The sequence below is a fragment of the Thermobia domestica genome, unplaced genomic scaffold, assembly GCF_964235325.1.
Source record: "Thermobia domestica unplaced genomic scaffold, izTheDome1.hap1.1 HAP1_SCAFFOLD_1017, whole genome shotgun sequence".
Classification (NCBI taxonomy): Eukaryota; Metazoa; Arthropoda; class Insecta; order Zygentoma; family Lepismatidae; genus Thermobia; species Thermobia domestica.
This window is the reverse complement of record NW_027656727.1, coordinates 12,962-25,518: the sequence shown is the minus strand read 5'-3', so window position 1 is coordinate 25,518 and position 12,557 is coordinate 12,962.

The following is a 12,557-nucleotide window of genomic DNA, read 5'->3' as shown; positions in this document are numbered from 1 at the left end:
ATTGTTATGTACACGCAGACGGAACCAGGACAATCTATAGATGACATTTGCACTGTGTTTGGACAATTTGTTCGCAGAAAATAACCGTTTTTGTCTATGAATACTTGAGAACATGGAAGGTATGAGATATACATTTTATGCGCAAATATTATAATACAAATCATTGTTAGTTTGGTGGATGCGTGAAAGAAAGAAAAGGAGTAGATTTTTGCAGACGTCCGGATATAAAGCGAGAACTGAGAATACGCATCTATAACATCTATTTTCTTTGTGTTAATGATATCGATGAACTAAACGGGGAAACTAAAATACAACTGTTTGCAGTATAATTCGAAGTATAGTCAAGTGCAGAGGCGTACTCACGGGGTGTCCACCGGGTGCGGACTCCTCGCAAAAGTTCCTAAGTGAACATACATTTGCAGACTTTCTCATTAAATGTAGTTATTAACAGGGAAAATATTGATGTATCATCAATATAAATCTGATCTTACACTTCATCTGTACTCTGTCTGTATCATGTTTTTGTGAAAAAGTAAGTGGAATATTTATCGTGTTTTCGAATGCAGAATAATAGTATATAGACATAGTGGCTTGTAGTATTGGAACCTTGCCCCCCGAAGCTTGGATCCCTTAGAAGAAAAAAAAATGCATGCGCGCCTGGTGAAATGGTTAACGAATTCAGTTCACTCGATGAATCGACAGATAGTAATACACATTTCGACAGATCGACAGCATTCGACAGATACAGACATATGAAAGTAGCACAAGAATTAGGCGAAAGTCCGTGCGTTTCCTCAATTCACGTAGGAAACAACAGAAAATATCAACTACCATAAAATAATCCGTATATATATTTAATTTATTTGGAATAAAATAAATATAGAAACAACCTGTTCATACATAACTACGGTAAGTGCGTTAATTGCTAACGTAAGAACAAATATGAAACAAGGCACAAAATAAAAAAGAAAAATAAAGTTAAAGGGAATAAATATTTAGGCTTGATTGTCATTCGTATTAAGAAGCTGGGTAATAAAATGTTAAAATCTACAGAAAATTATGAAATTAAATCAGGATTTGAAATAAAAGTCTATACATTGGAAGTAGGCCAGGGAGTTTGCAAGGCAGATGTGTGCGACACGCGTTACTTTATAGATTCCCTTCATTGAACTATAGTAAGCAGTACGAAGATGGTACTTTGCGTATAATCACAGGAAGGATTGAAGTTAATTACCATGGTAATATAATTATTTATTGATAAGTATTTCCATGTTAAATTATGAAAATTATAAGCACAAGGAGGGTGAAAAAGTAGTGTGACCGACTTAGCAATGACTGAAACATAAAATAGAAAAGCGAATAAAAACAAATGCCTTTTGAGTTATGTGGAATAAAGTTTCTTCTAGCCAGTAAGGAAGAATAGGATCTGGTGCATTCATTGAATACCTGAAAAAAATCGTTTATCAAAATAGAAGGAAACACACTTATCGTTGTGGCAACTACGAACTTCTGTTTACCTCAGCCCGCCTCAGCAAGTGCTTTCTATCCGGTCCGCGCTCCGTAACCAAACTCAACGCTGCCTGCTAGCGAAAATTTCATTCTTCAGTATCGTTGAGTTTATTGCAGAAAGCAATGGCAGATACGGCATCAGCACCTGCAGCCCCGGCACAGGCTTCTCCTAAGAAGTCTGCAAAGCCTAAGAAACCAAAAACAACACCTTCTCATCCAAGAACATCAGAAATGGTGAACAACGCCATCAAGAATTTGAAGGAAAGGGGAGGAAGTTCACTGCAAGCTATTAAGAAATACATCTCTCAGAACTACAAAGTGGATGCCGAGAAGCTTGCTCCATTTATCAAGAAATACTTGAGAAGTGCAGTTGCTTCTGGGTCTTTGGTTCAGACCAAGGGAAAAGGTGCATCTGGATCGTTTAAGCTTAGTGCTTCATCGCTGAAGGAGAAGCCTGAAGGTGGATCTTCAACCAAGGCGAAACGATCAGCATCAAAGGAGAAGAAGCCTGCGAAAAAGCCAGCAGCTAAACGTCCCAAGAAGACTGGTGAAAAGAAAAAGGCTGCTGCTCCCAAACCTAAGAAATCACCATCTAAAGTGAAGAAGGCAAAAACTCCCAAGAAGCCAAAGGCCCCGAAGCCAAAGAAGGCTACAGCAAAACCGAAAAGTGCTAAGAAGGCTGCACCAAAGAAGAAGTAAATGTGTCAGTAAATCATCTGACATTTTAAAACGGCTCTTTTTAGAGCCATCAAATACTTTGAGAAGAGTAAAATTGTGCTTTTCCTATCATTATCACATGTTCATTCATAGCAATGTATAGTATACACGCAAGGGACTTTGAGTTTTCTTTTTAACCGAAGCACTTCTTGATGTAAGTGCTTTATAACAGAGGGGAATTGAGGGTGGGGAAAGAAAGCTTTCACGGGTGTCAAGAATGGTGTACTCGAAAAAAAATGGGGAACACATTACGTAATGTCAATTTGTGATCACTTACTTTTTCCTTGTTCCTATCTTCAAGTAGCGAAACAGTACAGAAAACGCACTTAATGCATTTGTTAGAAAAACTTTTGCAGGCTGACTGGGTTCGATTCTCGGTGGGAGCTCAAATGTTTCGCATTGCACGTTAATAAGTAGGTCCACGTTTGAAACAGCCTTGCTGCTGAAAGGGACACTAAACTAAAATCAACTCTTTTCAAGGCTGGGGTGAAAGAAATGTTCGAACTTATTACAACTCGTGAAAGTGAAGTAGACTATGTTTCAATTTAACGTCGTACTATTATGATTTTTATGATAAAGGAGACGGGTGATTACGCCTAATGAATGATGGAAATACTGGTGTAATGAGAAAGTGTTAGGAAAAGGGAACACGCTAATAACCACGGATACCGTCTTATAATTCGTAATATTGCTATAAAGAAAAATAGTAACACCAGCAGAAATGTAGGTGTACAATTGAACTGATGTTAAGTACAAACAGACACTTAAAGAAAGTTTAGTTTAACGTTTGCATTCAACAGCAGCGACCTCTGACAAAATAATATTACTTTTGCTACCTTGGAAGAAGTACATATTTCGCCTGCGAGTTCTATCAGATTAATAACGTTGAGAAGGGCAAACAGTGGTTGAATCGAAGTTAAGTTATGCAACATATGGCAAAATCGAACCCTTGACCACATAAAACGAAGATAATCAATCGGTAAACATAGGGGAAAACTAAAGAATATACTTGAAAGATAGGATGATATACGAAACGACAGGAAAACGAAGGTAGATGTATTAACTATGCAACATACGGCGTGAGAATTTAAAAAAAAAAGATAACAAGTATGGACAAGATCCTTGTTAGGATAACAGCATCTCTAAGTAGTGTATTGGTCCTAAAAAGGACCGTTTTTGAACTCAGTGCCAGAACTTCAAACTTAAGCACGTTCCCCACGGATGCGGCGAGCAAGCTGAATGTCCTTAGGCATGATTGTGACTCTCTTTGCGTGAATAGCACACAAGTTGGTGTCTTCGAAAAGCCCTACAAGGTAAGCTTCACTTGCCTCCTGTAAAGCCATGACAGCTGAGCTTTGGAAGCGAAGATCTGTCTTGAAATCTTGTGCAATTTCTCGGACGAGTCGTTGGAAGGGCAGCTTGCGGATGAGCAATTCAGTGCTCTTCTGGTAACGACGAATTTCTCGGAGAGCCACAGTACCAGGCCTGTAACGATGGGGCTTTTTCACTCCACCGGTAGCTGGAGCACTCTTTCTTGCAGCTTTGGTGGCAAGCTGCTTTCGAGGAGCTTTGCCTCCAGTAGATTTCCTAGCTGTCTGCTTGGTACGTGCCATTGCAACTGTCACGACTTGTTTCAAATAATTGCGCGCTCAGTCTCAGTCTTGTTCCTCTCAGGCTTGTTGCCTCTGTGAGAAGTTTCGGGCCGAAGCCCATGCCTTCGTTCTTTGATTGTGATTGGCTGTTGGTGAGGTGGTCAGATGTTGGTTGTGTTGCGGAGTCGCAGCTGTCGCGTCCTCCGGTGTTCAGTTACTTATCCTGATCAGTCGGGCGGTTGGGGCATCCTATAGATTTGTCTTCTGGGCTGCGTTGTTCCAATTGCTTGCACATGTGGGTGAGGAGAGGTTCTGATGCTTCTCCAGAATTTTGCACTTCTTTTTCTTCGAACGTCCTCCAGAAGGGGAAGGTCCAAGTCTTCGTGAATTTGCTGCACCCTGGTGTCCATTGAATGACCCGTGATGGCCCTGGCTGCCCTGTTCTGCAGGACTTGCAGTTGGCGGAGTGTAGTTCTTGCTGCATGTTGCCACGCAGGGTGTGCGTACAGGAGGATAGGGCGGATACTCATCTCGTAGACGTGTTTCCTTGTCTTGTGAGTTAGGGATGGGGACAGGAGAATGGGTAGGAGTGCCAGGAACCTTTGCATTGCCTTCTTCGTTACTGTTGTCAAGTGTGTTCCAAAGGTGAGTTTTCGATCGAGCTGGACCCCGAGGTACTTTGTTTGTTCGACTTCCGTTAGCGGATGGCCATCTAGGTGGAGTCGCACTGGTGTCCGTTTGCGGTTTTTCGTAAAGTCGACAATGGCTGTCTTCCTTGCGTTAACTTTGATCTTCCATTGTTGGGTCCAGCTGTCAAGCAGTTGTAGATGGCGCCTGAGATATGTTGAGGCATATCTCTCGTTTCCGTGACTTGCAAATATGGCGGTGTCGTCTGCAAAGGTTGCGATGGAGGTGTTCAGGGTGGTAGGAATGTCATTGGTGTACAATGCGTACAGGATGGGTGAGATGCAGGAGCCTTGTGGGACTCCTGCATGGATCGTATGAGGGGGAGATTGCTGCCCTGCGTGGGAGACGTAGAATGACCTCTGATACAGGTAGGAGGCGATGACTCGGATCATGTAGTGTGGAAGGGCTTGGAGATAGAGCTTGTGAATGAGCCCTTCGTGCCACACCCTGTCGAAGGCCTTTTCTATGTCTAGGAAGACCCCCAACGTGTGGCCTCCGTCGTTAAACCTGGACGTGATTATTTCCACTACTCGGACCAGTTGTTGTTCTGCGCTGTGTCCAGATCTGAATCCGTACTGGTGATCGGGTAGTAGCTGGTGATCATCTATGTGCTGCTTCAGTCTCCTTTGAAAGATTCGTTCGAATACCTTGCTGGTATGCGAAAGGAGACTGATCGGGCGATAGTTGTTTGGGTTGGACCGAGTAGTTCCTGGTTTAGGGATCATCACTATTCTCGCCTGCTTCCATGCCTGCGGGAAGTAGCCTGTAGTCATGATTCCGTTGAAGATTCTACAGAGCAGAACCAGGGCCTTGCGGGGTATGTTTCGGAGTGCAGCTGGTGTTATCCTGTCGGGTCCGGAAGCGCGGTGCAGGTTCAGTCTCTTGATGGTTTGTTGGATTTCTCTAGGGGTGGTGAAAGCGGTTGGAGGCGTAGGATCGTCCAGGTCTGCTTCTTCCAGGGTGTGCCTGACTGCGTCTTCGGTTTCCTGTGGAGTTTGGATGTTGTTTGTCTGCAGGATGCCTTCGAGCGTTTCGGCAAACAAGTCAGCTTGTTCTTGGGCTTCATACAGTGGTCCTTGGGGTCCCTGTAGGGGGTAGTTCCGAGGTCCTGAGGATGGTTTGGTGAATCCTCTCACCAGCCGCCAGAAGTCCCGGTTGGGAGAGTCTAGTTCCTGCAGTCGCTGGTTCCAAGCCTGTAGTTTTAGCCGTAGCAGTCTCTTTTTAACCCTGGTGGTGAGGCTGTTCCACAGTTGCTTGAAGTTGGGGTGGCGGGTGCGTTGCCACTGCTTTCTGGCCCAGCGCTTGAGGTGAATCAGGACTGTTGTGCGTTGCTCTTCGGGTGGTGGAGTTGGGAGTCGTGTGGGGTTGGTAGTCGTGGCTAGTCTGAGTGCATTTTGGATTTGGGAGGTGATGGTGGTCACTGTCTCGTCTATGGTCTCTGGGCTGTTCACGGGGAGCCGAGGGTTAACTGTTTCTGCCAGCAGCTGCCTGAAGTATTGCCAGTTGGTGGTGGTGATGTTCGGGAGTTCGGAGTTCTTCAGATGGTGGCGGATGGCGAGTGTCTGAATCACTGGTATGTGATCTGATTTCAGATCGTGGATGACTGTTGGTCCTTCCAGGAGAGCGAGGTTGGCGGTAAGTACCATGTCCAGTACGTCTGGTCTTCCTCCATTGCGGGGGTAGTGGGTTGGTTCGTTCGGTGCGGCCGGGAGCAGATCGATGTGCCTGAGGGCCCTGTGTAGGATGTTGCCATTCTCGTTAGTTGTCCTCGAGTTCCATTCAGGATGTTTACAATTGAGGTCTCCCCCAATTAGTATCTTCTGTCCTTGCTGGCGTAGTATTCTGAGATCCTGCGGCTCCAGTCGGGTGTTTGGGGACCTGTAGGCTGCAAAGATCTTGACCGGACCCTCAGGTGAATGGAGTGTGATGCCCGTGACCTCAAGGGATTGGAGTTGGAGGGGAGGAAGGAGATCGTGGGGAAGGTGATTCTTGATGATGATTGCTGTACCGCCCTTGGTGGTGGCCCCTGGGCGGTCGGTTCGGTGAACTGTATAGTTTTTGAGGTTGAAGAGGATTGGAGGTTTGAGGAGTGTTTCTGAGATAAGGGCGATGTCAACTCTTTCTCTCTGAAGGAAATCTTCGAGGGTGTGTTTTTGTGTGCGGATTCCCTCCGCATTCCAATGGACGACCCTGAGGTCACGGGAGATTGTCGGCCTAGTCCGTACCATCATCAACCAGGGTTGCGATGACTTCGAACATGGTTGTGATCCTGGTGACCGGATCAGTTGCTTCAGCTATCTTCCTCAGCCCCGTCTTGATCTTCTCCAGGAACGTCCTCAGGTTGAGCCCTTGGAACAGGTCTTTGATCTCCCTGATCATGTCCATGATGGAGGTTGTGTCTGCTGATGGTTTGGTGTCGTTTGTCTGGTCTGTGGTTTGGTCACCTGTCTCGTTCTTGTTGGCTTTGTCTTTCGTCTGTCCTCGGTTGGGGGTGGGTGGCTTGGGGTCGCTGTTGAGTGCTCCGGCGTAGTTCCGTCGTCTCGGTGGGTTCTGAGTTGGAGTGCTCTTGTTTGTGGTATCACTGGTAGGGTTGGGGGGAGGTGGCTCGGGTTTTGATCTTTGTTGAGTTCTTCTTGCTCTGGCTGCCTTTAGTGTCGGACACCCCTGATAGTTCGCTGGGTGATCCCCACCACAATTGGTGCACTTCGGTGGAGTTTCTCTATTTGTCTTCGGGCACAATGTGCTGAGGTGTCCCTGATCGCATTTAACACATCTTGGTGCGGCGCAGCACGTTCGTTGCGAATGTCCTACGCGCTGGCACCGGTAACACTGAAGTACACTTTGTCCCCTGTACGCTTCCACCACTACCCGGTAGCTTAGGAGGTGTTTCAGTTCATATATTTGCGATACTCCTGGGGTCTTGACAAGAGAAACCAGGAATAGTGGGAAGAGGGGCTTCTCACCGTCAGGGCCACTCCTCCCCCGGAGTTGTGTCACAGATTTGACTGGATAGTCAAGGTCCAATAGGTCTTGGTGTATGTCATTTGGGTCGGTGTCTATGGGTAGTTTCCTTATTACCACCTTGAAGGGACGGTCTCGCTTCGGGGTCTCTGTTGCATAGGAGCGACCGGTTTGTTGGCAATATGTTTCAATCTTTTCGAAGTCACTGAGTGTGGCACATCGAAATGTGATATAATCTTTTCCGTGGCTGTCCACTTTGGGGGGGGCGGCACAGATGGCTGATACAGTTCTTGTAAAATTATACACTTTTTCCACACCATAGATGTGAAGAGGAGGTATATGTTTCTTGGAAAATGTGTTTGCTTGCTCATTTGTCTCGTCTGTGTCGTGTTCTGTCTGGGGGTCGTCGGGGCATTCGTCTGCTAGGGGCGAGAATTGGTTCCTGAATTGTATCAGGGAGGGGATGTTGGTGGCTTCTTGCCGGCGGGCTCTCTTCTTAGCTTGCTTGAAGTCATTGTCTGATTCTCGGTTGCAGTCCTCGTCTGAGTAGTTCCCCATGTCAATGAGGTTGTCTTGGTCTTGAGTCTGGGGGGGGGCTGGGGCAGACTGTGTTTCTGCACTATCAGTCGTGGAGTGGTGTTGTGGGGGGGCAACGCTGGGGTTGGCCGCCTCTTGTAGCTCGTCTATGCTGACTGGTATGAGTTTAGGCTTGGTTCTTCTTTTCTGTACAGCACCAATATTGCTGAACCGCATGGATTTCAGTTGGTTAGTCAGGGTGGCCATGGGGGTTGAACTGGGGGGTTTTCTGATGGGGGGTTCAGTGGGTGCGGTCCCTGATGCTGATCCTGTCTGCCCTGTTGGCGTGGTTTTCGTCATCTCTCTGTTTTTAGGGGGGGCGAGGGGGATGAAAGTTGTGGGGGGCTGGCTATTTTGGGGGGGGGGTTATCACTGGTGGGGGCTGAACACTGGTATTGCACTTGGTGGATCTGCTATTGTGCTGTTGGTGATGTAGAATGAGAGTCTGACTCTATTTAATGTTCGCCGTGGCCCTTGAAAGGACCGCTGCGGGTTGGGATTACGTGGATTTTTATGTAAAAATTCACTAACAAGTTGTCTCTTGCACTATTTATGCACGTTTTTGCGTGCCGGGGGCTTATTTGGCTTGCGCCCGGCTGGCCTATTTTTCTTTTAGCCTATTACACTGTTAAGAGTAATTTTCACTATTGGTAACTTATTGGATTGATGGTCAGTGTTTATTAGTTAATGGGTGTGGGACTAATTTTCACTTTTTGGACACTGGTTACCACGATCCTTACACTGCCTCTTCTCTAGGCAGTCTGGATGAATCCAGCGCCTGTCTTCTCTTTTATACTGGATTTGAATGGGGAAATGCTTCCTCCAATCAGCGAGCAGTATTTTGGTTCGAACGGGCCAATCAGGGAAGGGTGACTACTACCCCGTCCGCGCTCTCAGATGACTAGTTTTTGCTCTTCAGTGCTGTAGCTTAGGTCTGTTGTGTGCGTTTAGCGTCATGCACATGCACACACTAACTACACGCTAGCTACTAAATGCACACTTTTAGAGCACTTCCACTGCACTAAACGTCACCAAACTTTCACAAAGGGGAGCAATGGTGTTCCGATTTGTTCTGAAAGTGTTTCTGGGTCAAAAAAGTTTATTTCTCCCACAGAAAAACACACGAATATCAGGAATGAAAACAAGCGTGAACGCACTGTAAACATCTAACATCCGGGTACATTGCGCGCTGAATGAAGTCAAGTTATATAAAGAGCAAAACCGTTAAATCAAGCTATTTCTCATTGGATAAAGTCAGTCGAAAAGGACAGTTCTCATTGGCTTAGACACGTTTTGTGTTTTTCCTCCGTGCTTTCCCTGCATGATCGAAGGAACAAAACCACGAGTCTTGGGCTGCTTGGGCTTGTATTTCTCGTGTGTGGTGAGCGAAGCAGTAACATATCGAAATGACAGGACGTGGAAAAGGAGGCAAGGGTCTTGGCAAAGGAGGTGCCAAGCGCCACCGTAAAGTTCTTCGTGACAACATCCAGGGTATCACCAAACCCGCTATTAGGCGTCTTGCTCGCCGTGGTGGTGTGAAGCGTATCTCTGGTCTCATTTATGAAGAGACCCGAGGAGTATTGAAAGTATTCCTGGAGAACGTAATCAGAGATGCTGTTACATACACAGAACACGCCAAGAGGAAGACAGTGACAGCTATGGATGTTGTGTATGCCTTGAAGAGGCAAGGAAGAACCCTGTACGGTTTCGGAGGTTAAGTTGGGGTTCCTCCTATTTTGGATATAAAATTGGCATAAACGGCTCTTTTCAGAGCCAACAAATTTATATAAAGGGAAAGATTTACTTTGTGCGATTTTCTGTTAGATTATAAGAATTCGTGTAACTACATTAAAGCCTTTTGATGCACACTAAATTACAGACGTAGAGAGATTAATTTGAGAAAATCATACGTTTTTTTTTACATTATGTACGTTCATGTATACGTATTCATATCATGTAGCAGTATTAATGCTGGAGAAGGGGTTCTGGTTGGAAATTGGCGATTTGTTGGAAGTAGCGAGCATGAGAGATGCGAAACGCAAGTCGGAATTTCTGTTCTGACAGTAGGATGTACGTATAGAGGCTTATACAACTTCTATACTGTGCTGTGAGGGGCGAATAATGCGTTAGAAACCTGAATCTTGTCCTTTATCTTGTTTACGTGGTCTTGGGTTCGATTTCTTTCTTTTGCGGTAGTGTCTATTGTGATTTACATGTAAATTAATGACACTTCGTAGCGGGTTACTAAAATAAAGAGTAATACAAATATGAGATGTAGGTTAATGCATTGTATACTTCACATTATTTACTAAAGAAAGGCAGTAGTTACAAGAAACCTAGGCTCGCTCGTTGGGCACAGTAGCAAATGAGTTCTGAGATCAGAGAATAAGAGTAGTTGCGTATTACAAACCATATACATATAACACATATCACACAAATATGAATATCGACCTTGCAAAGAATAAATCGTACTTAAGTGTGCATTTAATGTCATTACTATGTTGCAAAAGAAATTTAGGAAAGTTTTCTGATCCGCTCTGTTCATGATGTCATTGGGGCATAGTAATGAACAATAATAAATGTCGAGAACATATTGAACAGAGTAATTTCAGCCAAGCCAACGCAAGAGAGAAACATGAGTGCTTTAAGAATGTTGGAAATTCCTTTGTCTAGCATGAAGTACATGAGAATATGTGGTATGAGGTTTTCTTCCATTGCTGAGAATCTGGGCTCGACTGTCCTGTCCTCTGGGTAATATGAGCCCGATGTACGCAAATATCAAAAAAATGTAGCTAGCGACAATACAAAAGGTAATGATCTTATAATTAATAATGTAGTGGGAACTAAGCACATCGCTGTTTGGAGTATTCTAAAGTTAGTGTGACTTCCTATGGGCTTCAATTACGATCGACGACTACACATATACTAATTAATCGAATAGCAGCGAGAATTTCGAATGAAACTAAGCAACTATCTCAGACACTTTTGATGAGTCTGTATATCGAAAACAATTCATTTCAATCGTAAATCTCCTCTATAAAGGGGTTTGTGGCCCTCATAAGGGCCGATTTGTATGAGATATAGGTCTTACATTTATGCCTTCTTCTCAGTTTTCTTGGGCAGAAGTACAGCTTGAATGTTGGGCAAAACACCACCCTGAGCGATTGTAACTCCAGACAACAACTTGTTTAATTCCTCGTCGTTACGGATAGCTAACTGCAGATGACGTGGAATAATCCTAGTCTTCTTGTTGTCACGAGCAGCGTTGCCTGCCAACTCAAGAACTTCAGCTGCCAGGTATTCCATGACTGCAGCCAAATACACGGGAGCGCCAGCACCAACTCGTTCGGCATAGTTACCCTTTCGCAAAAGACGATGGATTCTGCCTACTGGGAATTGAAGGCCAGCCCTGCTGGAGCGGGACTTGCTCTTTCCCTTGACTTTTCCACCTTTGCCGCGACCAGACATTGTTCAATATTCTTTCGTAATAAGATGAGAGGAAAAATTGCGGCCTCCCATGAATCAAGTCAGTTTTGTTACTACTTCAAGCGTGCACCCGAGTGCATCAAATGAAAAGCAAGGCAGTTGGCGCGAATTGAAACACGTACTGTAATTTAAATGAAGTCGATAAATCGGCGGACACATCTAATTTTGCTGAACGAGTGAGTCATCATGCCACCAAAAACTAGCGGAAAGGCTGCAAAGAAGGCTGGTAAAGCCCAAAAGAATATCTCCAAGGGAGATAAGAAGAAGAAGAGGAGGAGGAAGGAGAGCTATGCCATTTACATCTACAAAGTTTTGAAGCAAGTGCATCCTGACACTGGCATATCTAGCAAAGCTATGAGTATCATGAACAGCTTTGTTAATGACATCTTCGAGCGTATTGCTGCTGAAGCTTCTCGTTTGGCCCATTACAATAAGCGGTCAACTATCACCAGCCGGGAAATCCAAACAGCTGTGCGCCTTCTTTTGCCTGGTGAACTTGCCAAGCACGCTGTAAGTGAGGGTACGAAGGCTGTTACCAAGTACACAAGCTCTAAGTAAAAATCTTCTTCAAGATTTTTCATTTCAAACGGTCCTTGTCAGGACCAACACATTATTCGAAAGAGTTAAATCACGAAATTTGCTTCATTCTGTTATGTAGAAACACGTTGAAATCCAATTTCTATATGCTGTTAGTAAAAAAGTAAAGCACATAGCGGAGATGTGTCGTGCTTGTATACGAAAGGCATTTACTCGCCGGAGATCTACACTTAGTCATAATAATTTACTTTTAAAAAGTGGTAATACATTCCGTGTTAAGTATAGTAGTAGGTGCACACGGATCGGAAATCAGGTTATTTTAATGTGCCGTGCAAATAAACAGGCTGTTAGTGTAAGAAATAGTGGGTATAACGCTTAGAATATCGATTAATCGCTATGAAATAATGTTGATAAATTATCTCTTGAAAGTACTATAAAATTAATGTTTCTAGTATTTTCGTACTTGAAGGATAATGAAATTTGAAAAAGAGA